An 11,419-nucleotide genomic window follows, 5' to 3' on the forward strand; every position below is an offset into this window, starting at 1 on the left:
AAAAATCATTGCACAGAAAAAGCAACACCTCGGACCAGATGTAGCACACTAGGATAAGGAAAGGAAAATTCTTATGATGATCACTTTATACGCTAACAATATTTGTGCATAACTTAACTTTCCATTTTTCAATATTTGTTCAAATAAACCACATTGCGCTAAAGTGACCGGCTGACACTTCCATCCCAGAGCCATGTTGATAATAACATTGAAAAAACAGAAGAGAAGGGAAAAAAACATTGATGGGCTGCAGTGACGTGGTTTGAAGGAAATAACACCAACTTTAAAAACAAACAAAACCTAAATGAAGAAAGATTATATTTCACCAACAAGACCACACACACACAGCACCATGGTAACCTTCCTGAACCAGTTTAAACAGCAGCATGAATCAACTTTCTTCTCTTATATCACAGAGTCACAGAAGTCATAACTGCATGTACTGTCAGTTTAATGGATAACTATTCCCCAGATTACAGATGATTACAATGACAATGAGATGGCCTTCATCTTGCTTCCATCGTGATTCTCTTCAGAAGCATTGCTCAGTGTCTTCTCACAGCATTTATTAATTCCTTCTTCACTCCTAGTAAGCCCTTTCCCTGAGGGACACAAAATCTTATGCTTTCCACATGAAAAAAAAAAATCATTTTCCATGGATGTTTCCCCCCTGCTGTAGGCTCCTGAAAATGTTGCTGGAAATAAATTTCTATTAGGGCTGGGCCATATCATACCGTTCACGGTAATACCGGTATAATCTTGGGCAATGATAAGAAAATGAAATATCGCGATAGAATATGGGTAAAACGCACATGCGCAGTGCCTTTGTTTTCATACGCACATGGCGGAAAAATGAGAAGGGCGAAAGCGGGTCGTTGAATGAAACAGATGAACCAGAATTGGTTTGTAAAAATGCTGCAACTTCAGTGGTGTGGAACTGGTTTAGCTTTTGTCCGTCAGATACACAACAAAGCACTATTTTTGGTAGAGCATGCTAGCGGGCCGTCGATATTAGTGTTTTTTGGAAAATACGGCACACTTAAATTCAATCCTTTGATTTTTCTGAAAATCCCCTTATAATTCCGTGTGCCTTATGTACGTATTCTGGTTGTGTTTACTGACCTTGAAACAATTTTATGTGTTTGAGCACATTTGACAGAGCTCAAAAATCTGTCAAATGTTTTAGTACTACTTTGCTAAGCTACGAAGCCGCGCCACTTGATGGATTGTCAGAGCATTACTGCTATCGTAGTCAGGAGCCTTGCGGAGTGACACATACTGTGCTTCAACATAATATTACCGTATTGTGTGTGTGTATAACTCCTTTTTAAGTTTTGTGGATATTATGCATGGTTATGGTTATGTCGGCCAATTTCCACTGGAAACGCCTTTTGGTTAAACTGTCAGCAAGGAAAGTTGTTTCGTTATAGCAAATTTTCAAATTTCTTTTGTGATAAATATTTTTGGTCATATCGCCCTGCTCTAATTTCTATTATTTTGTTTGGGAGGTCTACACAGAAAACTGCGTCTTATACTTTCTTCACAACGTTCTAGACAATGTGAAGAAAGTGTAAATAAAATTACCCTCACTCTCCAAGAGACAGTCCATGTAATATAGGTCATAAAATAAAAGGGGATGATGAAATAGGCTTTATAACCCTTTTCTCACAGCAGGCATAAAAATAAAGATGTATTTCGCCTGCACTCGAAATCTTAAATCATTTAACTACCACTTATGTTATTAGACTATAAATGACTCATTGCTACATTACAGACAATTTAAGATCGCATATGATCGACTCAGCGCCTTCTTCTCTTAAAAAAAAAAAAAAAAAAAGAGAGAGAGAAAAAAAAAAGACCACTTCAAGTACAAATCACATAAATCAGCAAAATGAGAAAGAATCAAAGCATCACTTGCTCGGAACAAAGTCATTTTCCACTGGCTTCCACTCAAAACAACAGAAGAACAAAATATTGTGTGGGCACAGCGCGGCAGTATGCAAGGGATTTTTTTTTTTTTTTTTAAAGGCCCATTAGGCATATACAAGAAAGACGAGCAGAGTAATTAGTCACAGCTCATAAAAGTGCAATCAAATACACAGAAGAAAGAGGATTTGGATTAGTATCTCGTATGTAAGAAGAAAATAAATGCAGCTCAAATGACAAACGTGCACATGTTCCAAGTTTGATAGTGGAAGTTAAGACATGCAGATGAAAAATAGCAATTTGTCACTAAATGCAAGGGTGATCTACATGCTTGTATATATCAACATCACATATACTAAGAAATATTCATATTATATTATTTTCTCTAAATCGGCACCAAACGTTTATACAATACCGCCTCATCTGACGTCCAGAATATTTTGTTCAACACTTGCTACGAGCTGCCTTCATATCAACTTCAAGTGACAAAGCTCATGCAAGGTGGAAACAAACAAAGCCATATCTTAACACCAGTGTTTGTTCTTTCTATCAGATTGGATATGAGGTTAATCATTACCTGTGGTCCAGGCTGCTTCATTCACTTAGGCACAATATGGTAGGAAAAACCATGCATGTTTTAATACCCCAATGCTGAATCACACACTGGTTAAAAAAAATGCTTCAGTTCATCTCCAGCACTTGGCAGACTATTAAAGGGGGAGTTCCCACAGATTGACTCTTAAAATGTTTGACTTTATTAATTGATGATGGCTGCCTGAACGCACCATTGGTTTCAGTCTCTGCAGCACATGGAGACAATTTAATGTGTGTCATTTTGAAAAGGGCTCTTCTATAAGCCCAGCTTATAATGAAACATGTCAATTATAAATTCTTGAAAGGAGAGGTAATGAAAGACTGCTTTAAATGATGCAATTGGAGCAACCAGCCAAAAAAAAAAGTCCCAAATAATTGGTTTACAAAGACTTTAAAGAGGGAAAAAAAGCAGCATCTGCAAAATTGACTTAATCAACTTTACATTAAAATGACAGAATTGCTTAACATGTGCACACACTTGGTAATCAATGATTCCTTCAAAATGTACCTATAAAACATAAAATATGCCTTAGATCGAAACCTCATTTAAAAGCATGCATGCAACAGGATACAGCAGGTTTGCAACAATTATCTGACTCACTTCTATTTTACTTTTTCAGTTATAACTGTTTATAAGTCGTAAAATTGAAGAAGAAAAAAAGGCATGGCGTGAGTTATTTTAATACCGCTTTTTTTGTCTGCCAATCAAAAATACAATAATATTCAGCTTACAATCATAGAGGATCAAGAAATGCAGCAAATATGCACTGTGAGGTGGAATCAGACCCAAATTACCCGATCACCGTAATTCCCATAACTAATAGTTTCAGGTCAAATTTAGGGTTTAACTGAACCACCACATAATCTACAACACTCATACTAAATGTTACTTGAGTGTGAAGTCAGCCCGAAAAGCTCACCTTTCCAGTGAGTACATGCAGTTACTGCACTTCTCGGTATCATTAGCAGTCTTTCTAGTTTTAGTCATGTTTCTGATATGCTGGAAATGCAAAGCACTGAAACTCGCGTTCTCTCTTTGCTTTGTGATGTAATAGAAGTTTATGCAATTCACACTTTATCTCTCCATTATTGCACATGCCTACACGGCATACCTGTTCATTTCTGAGTGAACCTTGTCCTAGACTCAGAGCTAACATGGTGCTCTTGTCAGAGGGTGTGTCGGCAGAATAGGTGTGCCACGCAAGTGTACCTGTATGTTGAAAAAAAGAAAAAAGAGAAACTGTGCTTTCTTATAACCTCAGTCCTTGCATTTGCATGCAAGTGCAAATTTCCCCCCGTCTTCTAGAATAAAAGGGACTTTACTTATGGACAATAACTGCCACAGCAAGACAGACAATGCATGCTATTCTCTGCTGCTATTGATGAGGAGGACGCACGGTGTAGTTACCACGAAAAGCCACTAGACATTCAACATTGACAATCTCGGCATGTGGCACCAGTCGCCAGTCTATGGTGTTTTGGCAAATGTGGTTCATTGTGTAAGCCACTGCGTTTTTAAATAGGCCTGCTGACAAACGCAGTTCATTGTAAATGTAAAAAGAATGACAGGAAATTGTGTGTGGGGTTTTATTAATCAGAGATATAAACGCGAGAAATTACTCAAACAAGAGCAGATGCCTGAGAAAACAGTCTAAAGGACCTGCCTGAGGATTGCTTGAGTAGCTTGCGCTTACAGGCCTTTAAGAAGTGGCCCCGCAAAAAAAAATGCTAAATGATAAAGTTGATAAATTGGAAACCATTTGTTCTGGCTCTATAAATGAAAAAAGAAAAATATCACTGTTTGTGTAGCTCGTTAACAGCAACCACTCAAACGCAAGGAAAAACCGAGGCTGTAGTACACAGCGTCCAGTGAAACCACCTCTGAGTGGACAAAGACCCAGCGTCAAACCTACAAAGTGGCACGAGCAAGCTGCCGTTTTTCTTTACCCCAACTTTTACCTCAGCTTGTAATGACATTTTTCCCGGGAAAATTTAACTGAAAACGGTCGTTTAAGCAGCACTGAAATGGCCAAAGCGACCAGTCCAACTGCACCAACTTAACACAGTTCATTTGTGGTTACAAGGCTTACCTTAGTGTTCACTCCAGTGAGAATGGGCAAACAGCGACACGCTCAACAACAAACCCCGAACCAGAACCCGCCAATCAAATTGTAAGTTAGGGAGCCCGCGCGAAAGCCGCGAAAATAACCTCCTACATCCACATAACCACCGGTTTCTCTATTTTTTCTTTCTTTTAAAACAAGAACTGAGCATGAAGTGTCCGACCTATTATCGCTTGTTTTTTCCGTCGCAGGCTGACTGCCTCCACCTCAAGCACTCGTTTCAAGCTCAGTCTACGGGGCTGCCAACTTCCGCTCTTTGATTTCAAAAGAAAATTCCTCTGGGCGTAGAGACGTTGCAGTCAAACGAGACTGAATTTGAAGTCCGGAGGAGATGGTGATAGAAATGTAACTTCCAGGTGGGAAAAATAGGCTTTTATTAAATGTCTTTAGATTTTTAAAGTTTTCTTTTAAGTTTTTAAATCATATATGTCTTATGTTTCGGTTTATGGCTTTTTTTTTTTTTTATCTCCAAGTAACCAATAGTTTTATTTAATAAGTTGATTCAGATGATTCGTCAGGATATCTGCTCTTAAAGGTGTCTGGAGGCTTCACAAAAACTTGTTTCCAGAAGAAACAAGGTTCTTCTCCTTCAGCCGGCTGCTCCTTTTAGGGCGTCACCACATCAGATGCTCTGGCTCCTATCACTGACAACCTCCTCTGTCACACAACCACCTTCACTACATCCACAAATCTTCTCTGTTATCTTCCTCTTTTCATATACAATAGCCTTTGTTCAATCTACCACCTATCCCTCCTCTGCACATGTCCAAACTCTCTCAGCAATACCTCTCTAACTCCCTTTCCAAACCTGTCCATGGACTTACCTGGTGAGTCACAATGAAAATTTTAGCATTTCCAAACCACACATAACAGCAGGTCTCACTACCCTCCCAAGGTGGCTGTGGCTTAGGATGTAGAATAGCGCCAGAGTATTCTTGGATAAGATACTGAACCCTGAATTTCTCCTGATGTTCATCAGAGTGTGAATGCTAGATAAAAAGCAATTAGATGGAGAAAAAAAGCGTTTGTATGTGTGTGAACGAGACATGTTGTGAAATGTACTATATAAAAACCTGTCCATTTATTTTTTTTTATTGTAAACCTTCCTTGTTTGCATGTTCACCTTTCCATCTGTCTTTGACTTTTTACAACGACTTATGAATATATCATGTCAACCCCCAAATTATTTATTAATTGAACATGAAACAGCTAAATGTGAAAAGAAATGCAAGAAGGATGCAAATAAAGATTATGAATTTGAAAATATTTTATTGTCTATTTTAATTTTTATTCAATCTGCTGTTATTCATTTTTGCGCCTACAATTTTCAATGACATTTTGCTCCTGTGTGATCTAAGATGCCTAATGCTTTTATTTTGAAGACAGATTCTTTAACTTCCGGTTTGATTTCGTTGAGCGCGCTCAGCTTGATCGCCGGTCCCCTTGGTGACGTCACCCACACCGGGACTTGTACAGGACAACGCCGAGAGAAAGGGAGAAAATGTGGTGTACTGTGTCGCCCCTTGGCGACCACACTGGGAAATCTGATGTATTTTATTTTATTTTTTTACATGAAAAGTGATTTTTTTCAATAGCCTGCAAGTAATTAGAATAGAATAGAATAGAATAGAATAGAATAGAATAGAATAGAATAATCCTTTAATTGTGGAAAGGGGAAGGGGAAGGGGAAATTTGGTTGTAACAGCAGCCAAAAAGACAAATATACAAACAAACAGTACACAGGACACGGAATGGAAACATACACAATTTTTCTTACATATTTACATTAAGAACAATGGTTACTATAAACAGAGAGTACTGTACAGTTATTAAATTAAATAAAAATAATTACAGGTAAGAGCCAAACCAGGTTGTAGTGAGAATTGGTTAATTAACTAACTTATTGCAGTTACAGCATTGATGTAAACATCTATGTTTGTTGGGAGCAGTTCAGATTGTACAGTCTGACAGCTGCAGGGAGGAAGGACCTGCGGAAACGCTCCTTCATGCATCTAGGATGCAGCAGTCTGTCACTGAAGGAGCTCTGCAGTTCAGCAACATCTACATGCATGGGGTGGGAGACTCTGTCCATCAGAGATGTTATTTTGGCCAGAGTCCTTCTGTCTCCCACCACCTGCACTGGGTCCAGGGTGCATCCCAGAACAGAGCTGGCCTTCCTGATGAGTTTATCCAACCTCTTCCTCTCAGCTGCCGATAAACTGCTGCTCCAACATACCACACTGTAAAAAATGACAGATGCCACCACAGAGTCATAGAAGGTCTTTAAAAGCGCTCCCTGGACTCCAAATGACCTCAGCCGCCTCAGCAGGTAGAGTCTGCTCTGACCCTTCCTGTAAAGAGCATCAGTGTTGTGGCTCCAGTCCAGTTTATTATTCAGGTGAACACCCAGGTACCTATAAGAGTCCACTGTCTCAATGTCCACTCCCTGGATGTTCACCGGTGTCAGTGTGGTGGATCTGCGTCTCCGGAAGTCCACCACCAACTCCTTGGTTTTCCCGGCGTTGATCAGCAGGTGGTTCTGCTGACACCAGTCAACAAAGTCCAGAGTCCACTGTCTGTACTCTGAGTCGTCCTCACCTGTGATGAGGCCGACTATGGCAGAGTCGTCAGAGAACTTCTGTAGGTGGCAGTGTGGGGAGTTGATGGAGAAGTCTGCAGTGTAGAGGGTGAAGAGGAACGGTGCCAGCACAGTTCCCTGTGGGGCCCCCGTACTGCAGACCAGCGTGTCAGAGACACAGCCCTGTGACCTCACATACTGTGGACGTTCTGTGAGGTAGTCCAGTATCCACTGGGACATGTGGTGGTCCACTCCTGATAGCTCCAGCTTGTCCCTCAGAAGTCATGGCTGGATGGTGTTAAAAGCACTGGAGAAATCAAAGAACATGATCCTCACAGTGCTTCCAGGCTTTTCCAGGTGAGTCAGAGCTCGGTGCAGGAGGAGATTATCTTGAGTAAACTCATAAACAAAAACTTTGTATTGATGAGTTCATCAAAAAGTCCCTCCTCGCCCGTCAACTATGTGATTAATCATTAATCATCATTCGTCGTATTACACTTAAGTAAACTTCACTGTTCACACACTAAATTTAGACTTTGTGCAGTTGCTTTCTCACCTGTGTATTCCTTCTCACTGTTTTCATCACTCAGATGGTGTGCTATTTACTACTGTGCCATATACTAATCATCCTACACACTTGTAACTGGTAAAAATAACACGAGGCAGAAAAAAAGTTGCATTTAGCTCATGTTAGGGTTAAAAACAGTCATACACCTTGACACTTCAGAGGTCCAATGAGCAAGTCTGATATTTACCAGTACTTAGGTTGAGTAATCAAAGAGCAATCAGATTAAAGGCAGCACCCCCCCCAACCCCCCACCCCCACGTTTTATTTTGTTTCTCAGACGCACCTAACCTACAGTGTATGACCTCATAAGTGCTGACAAGGCCACATTTTCACGAGTAAACCTTGAGCACGAGTAACTGGTTGCATAATAACAGGTTGGTTTTTACATCCAATCAAAACAAGTCAGTCCTAAGATGGTAATAAAAGAAAGCTGCACTGAATCTTAAAGTGATGCTGATCTAATTTAAAAATGGAGTCCCTACTGAAGTGTCCAAAGTGTCCCGTATTTCCTTGCTCAGTATCCCACGGTGATTTGCTGTTATAGGCACCATTCGAAATCAAATAATGTCTTAAATCTAATTTTGTCATGAGAATTAGAGCTGTGGCAAAAAGCCAGAATTTAGTCAATACCTCTCCTGACTTCTTCTCAGCTATATACTTCATGTCAGTTTTATGACAGTTTGTCTGTCATGTAAGAAAAAATAAAATAGTATTGCCATTTTGCATGCTGTGAAAGTGCAGTCTCACATTAAGACTACATCCTGTGTCTCTGACTATAACACATTTGTAATTTATGACTGGATTTGGATCCTACTCAAAACACAGTTTTCATAGCCAAAACCTTCTGTTCCCACTAATCTCTTATGTGCAATATCCATCTGTTTTAACAGTTCAGTTGGCCCAAATCCACGGATGCTGATTCATTTATGCGTACCTCGTTCCACTGCACCTCCACACGTCTCTATTAATTCCTGCAATGTAAAGCGAAGCAGTTACCTGTAAACGCCTTTTGACACTCATCTCAGCAGGCCCAAACGACACTTTTTGTATTTATTTCAAGTGTGCAGTGAGAGTGAAAATAACACTGCACATGTATAGAGAGGCTCTTGAAGCATTGGATTTCCTGTCACAAGGGGGCAGAACATCCTTGGAAGAAATGCATATCCATTACTGATATGCCAAAAGCTTTAATGTGCCCTAAATGCTGCAGCAGATCAGATACAGTGCACCAAAAGTATCAGGATGGCCGCCTGCATCGTTCCCCTTCTGCAGCACAAAAGCTAAAATGCTTTTTGTCCTTTCTAATCCACCAAACTTTGCACCACCAATACAAAGTCCCATTCGCATGCATATTGTAAGAAACAGTGACTTGTATGTGTATGGATCATGGGCGCGGTCCCCGTAATCATGTGCAAATGCCTAACCTTCATCACCATAGCGTCAGGATGTGACAAATAAATAACCATCTGCTGACCTTTTCACCCACACTCCACCCCTCACCCACAACTACCCCGTCTTATTCATCATACACAATTTTTTTTCTACCTCAACAAACTAATTTAATTAGAAGACAGCTAGATGAATAACTGCAAGCATGTGCTTATTTTTAAACATACACATTAAAAGTTCAATCCGTTTTAATGCTGCGGACTCACGGGTAATTGGAAAGAGCTGATGTGCGTGTTCACACTGCTACACTTGGTATTATTAGATTTCCCAGTTGGACATCATTCAACATAAAGTTCATTATATAACTTTCAAAAACAACATTACATGTCTAAGGGGGGAGGAGGCAGCGTTTAATGTTGCTGAAGAAGTGCAAAATTATTGGAATGGTTTGTCTTTCATACCCCACTCCTCCTAATCCCGAGGCAAACTTGATTTATTAATCAGGACTGAGTCACACATGTCACCACTCTATCTGCTCCTGCTATAACCAGGATGTCTTCCATTTTAGAGACACTCCCCTCATATTCTCACCAGTGACACTGTATCGTTGACTACTGAGGGGCCTGCAGCTGAGCAGAGCTATAGTTACCATGCTGATGAAACTGGATGTTTATTTTGGCAGAAAGGCGCCCCGTGTTTAAGTACACCTGACCGGAGGTGGTGATGTACGTGATGAACCAGCGGCTCCTGTGCTATGTTTGCAATTCACTGACCTCAAGGCCAAGTGAGACTTTTAGTCTTATGAAATATAGATTGCATATGATGGAAATGAGCATCTTTGATCCTTCAAGGAGAGAATGTATTCATCAAAATGCAGAAATGTATTAGCTTGGTGTCATAGATGTAGATATGGTGCTTTTCCCCCTGCTGTTAAAATATCCACAGTGGAAAAGGCTGGTTTGAAGAGGGTATGAAAGTTGGGTAGTGGATTGCAGAGAATTACAGATAGTTAATGGCTGGATATTAAAATTAGCTCTTACACGTGTTTCTGGAATAAAAAGCAGAATCAGAATAGTTTAATAATCCCCTATGGTTGCACAGCCAGCACCATTCATCACCATTCTACAACCATGCTTAACAGCTGGTATGAGGTGTTTCTGCTGATATGCTGTGTTCGGGTTTTCTCTAAATGCAGTGCTGTGTGATATACCCAAACAGCTCCACTCTGGTCTCATGTATCCGAAGGACATTGTTCCAGAAGTCTTTTTTGTTTTATTCAGGTGCAACTTTGCAAACCTAAGCCGTGCTGTCATGTTCTTGTTAAAGAGAAAAGAGGCTTCCATCCAGACAAGTCATGCAGTACTTGTTGAGTGTGTTTCTAACTGCACTGTCATGAACTTTCACATTTAGCATGCTAACAGAGTCAGAGATGTAGCTCTTGAGTTAATTGCAGTTTCCCTGAGCACTGCACAATGTGACCTTGAGGTGAATTTGTTGGGACGTCCAATCCTGGAAAGTTTGGCAACTGTCTTGAATGTTTTCCATTTGTGAACAGTCTTTCCCTCCGCAGGATGACAGCCCTCTCTGGCAGAAGGAAGCCTTTCTGTCAGAAAAGCTTTTAAGTCTTCCAAAACAAACTCCTTGCATTCTGAAAAAAGAAATGTTGTGAAGGGAAACATCTACCACTACCACATGAGATGTTTTGTATCTGGTTTTGGAAAGCTATATACATCACAGTGACATGGCTGATCAGCTGGAATGATGGCGTTAGAGCCACATTAATATGATTCCTTAGGGGAAAAAACACAAATACACAAATCTTTACATACACACCAAACCAGCTCCCATCTGCAGTTTCTTATTTATCATACAGACATGAAAGAGGTACCAGTTCTGTCATCTCCCAGGAACAACAAGGCTGACTGTTGTAGTAACCACAAGTTACATTTAGACTGTATAAACGTCTACACCTGGATAAGTTCATTCTTACACAAACATTGATTTTTGACCAGCATTTTGCAGAATTAAATGTTTAACTGCACCTCTAATGTGTCTTGGTGTCAGGTTTGTTTCGCTTACCTGGTGTATCTCTCTGATGAATTCATTTCCTGTCTTTGTTTGCTTCCCACCTTTTGTGTTTGCTCCATCCATCCTGGGTTCCTTGAATTGAATTTTTTGCTTTCCTTCATTGATTCCTTTTCCTGTTATTGGATTTTTAAAAAATGGCTTGTGTTAGATTAC

General features: G+C 40.1%; 1 protein-coding gene across 2 annotated transcripts in view; it reads right to left on the bottom strand.

Moving 5' to 3' along the window:
• LOC146500478 (cytoplasmic protein NCK2-like) overlaps positions 1–4,922 on the bottom strand; it is a 40,160-nt gene extending 35,238 nt beyond the window's left edge. Inside the window, exon 1 of one of the 2 annotated variants that reach the window (XM_085134464.1) lies at positions 4,807–4,922. The gene's annotated coding sequence lies outside the window, so the exon portion shown is untranslated. Of the gene's footprint in view, positions 1–4,610 lie in introns of both variants that reach the window. The other variant, XM_085134463.1, reaches the window with a different exon arrangement.
• Between the last annotated feature and the right edge of the window lie 6,497 nt (positions 4,923–11,419).

Source organism: Neolamprologus multifasciatus, chromosome 16, assembly GCF_963576455.1.
Source record: "Neolamprologus multifasciatus chromosome 16, fNeoMul1.2, whole genome shotgun sequence".
NCBI classification, from domain to species: domain Eukaryota; kingdom Metazoa; phylum Chordata; class Actinopteri; order Cichliformes; family Cichlidae; genus Neolamprologus; species Neolamprologus multifasciatus.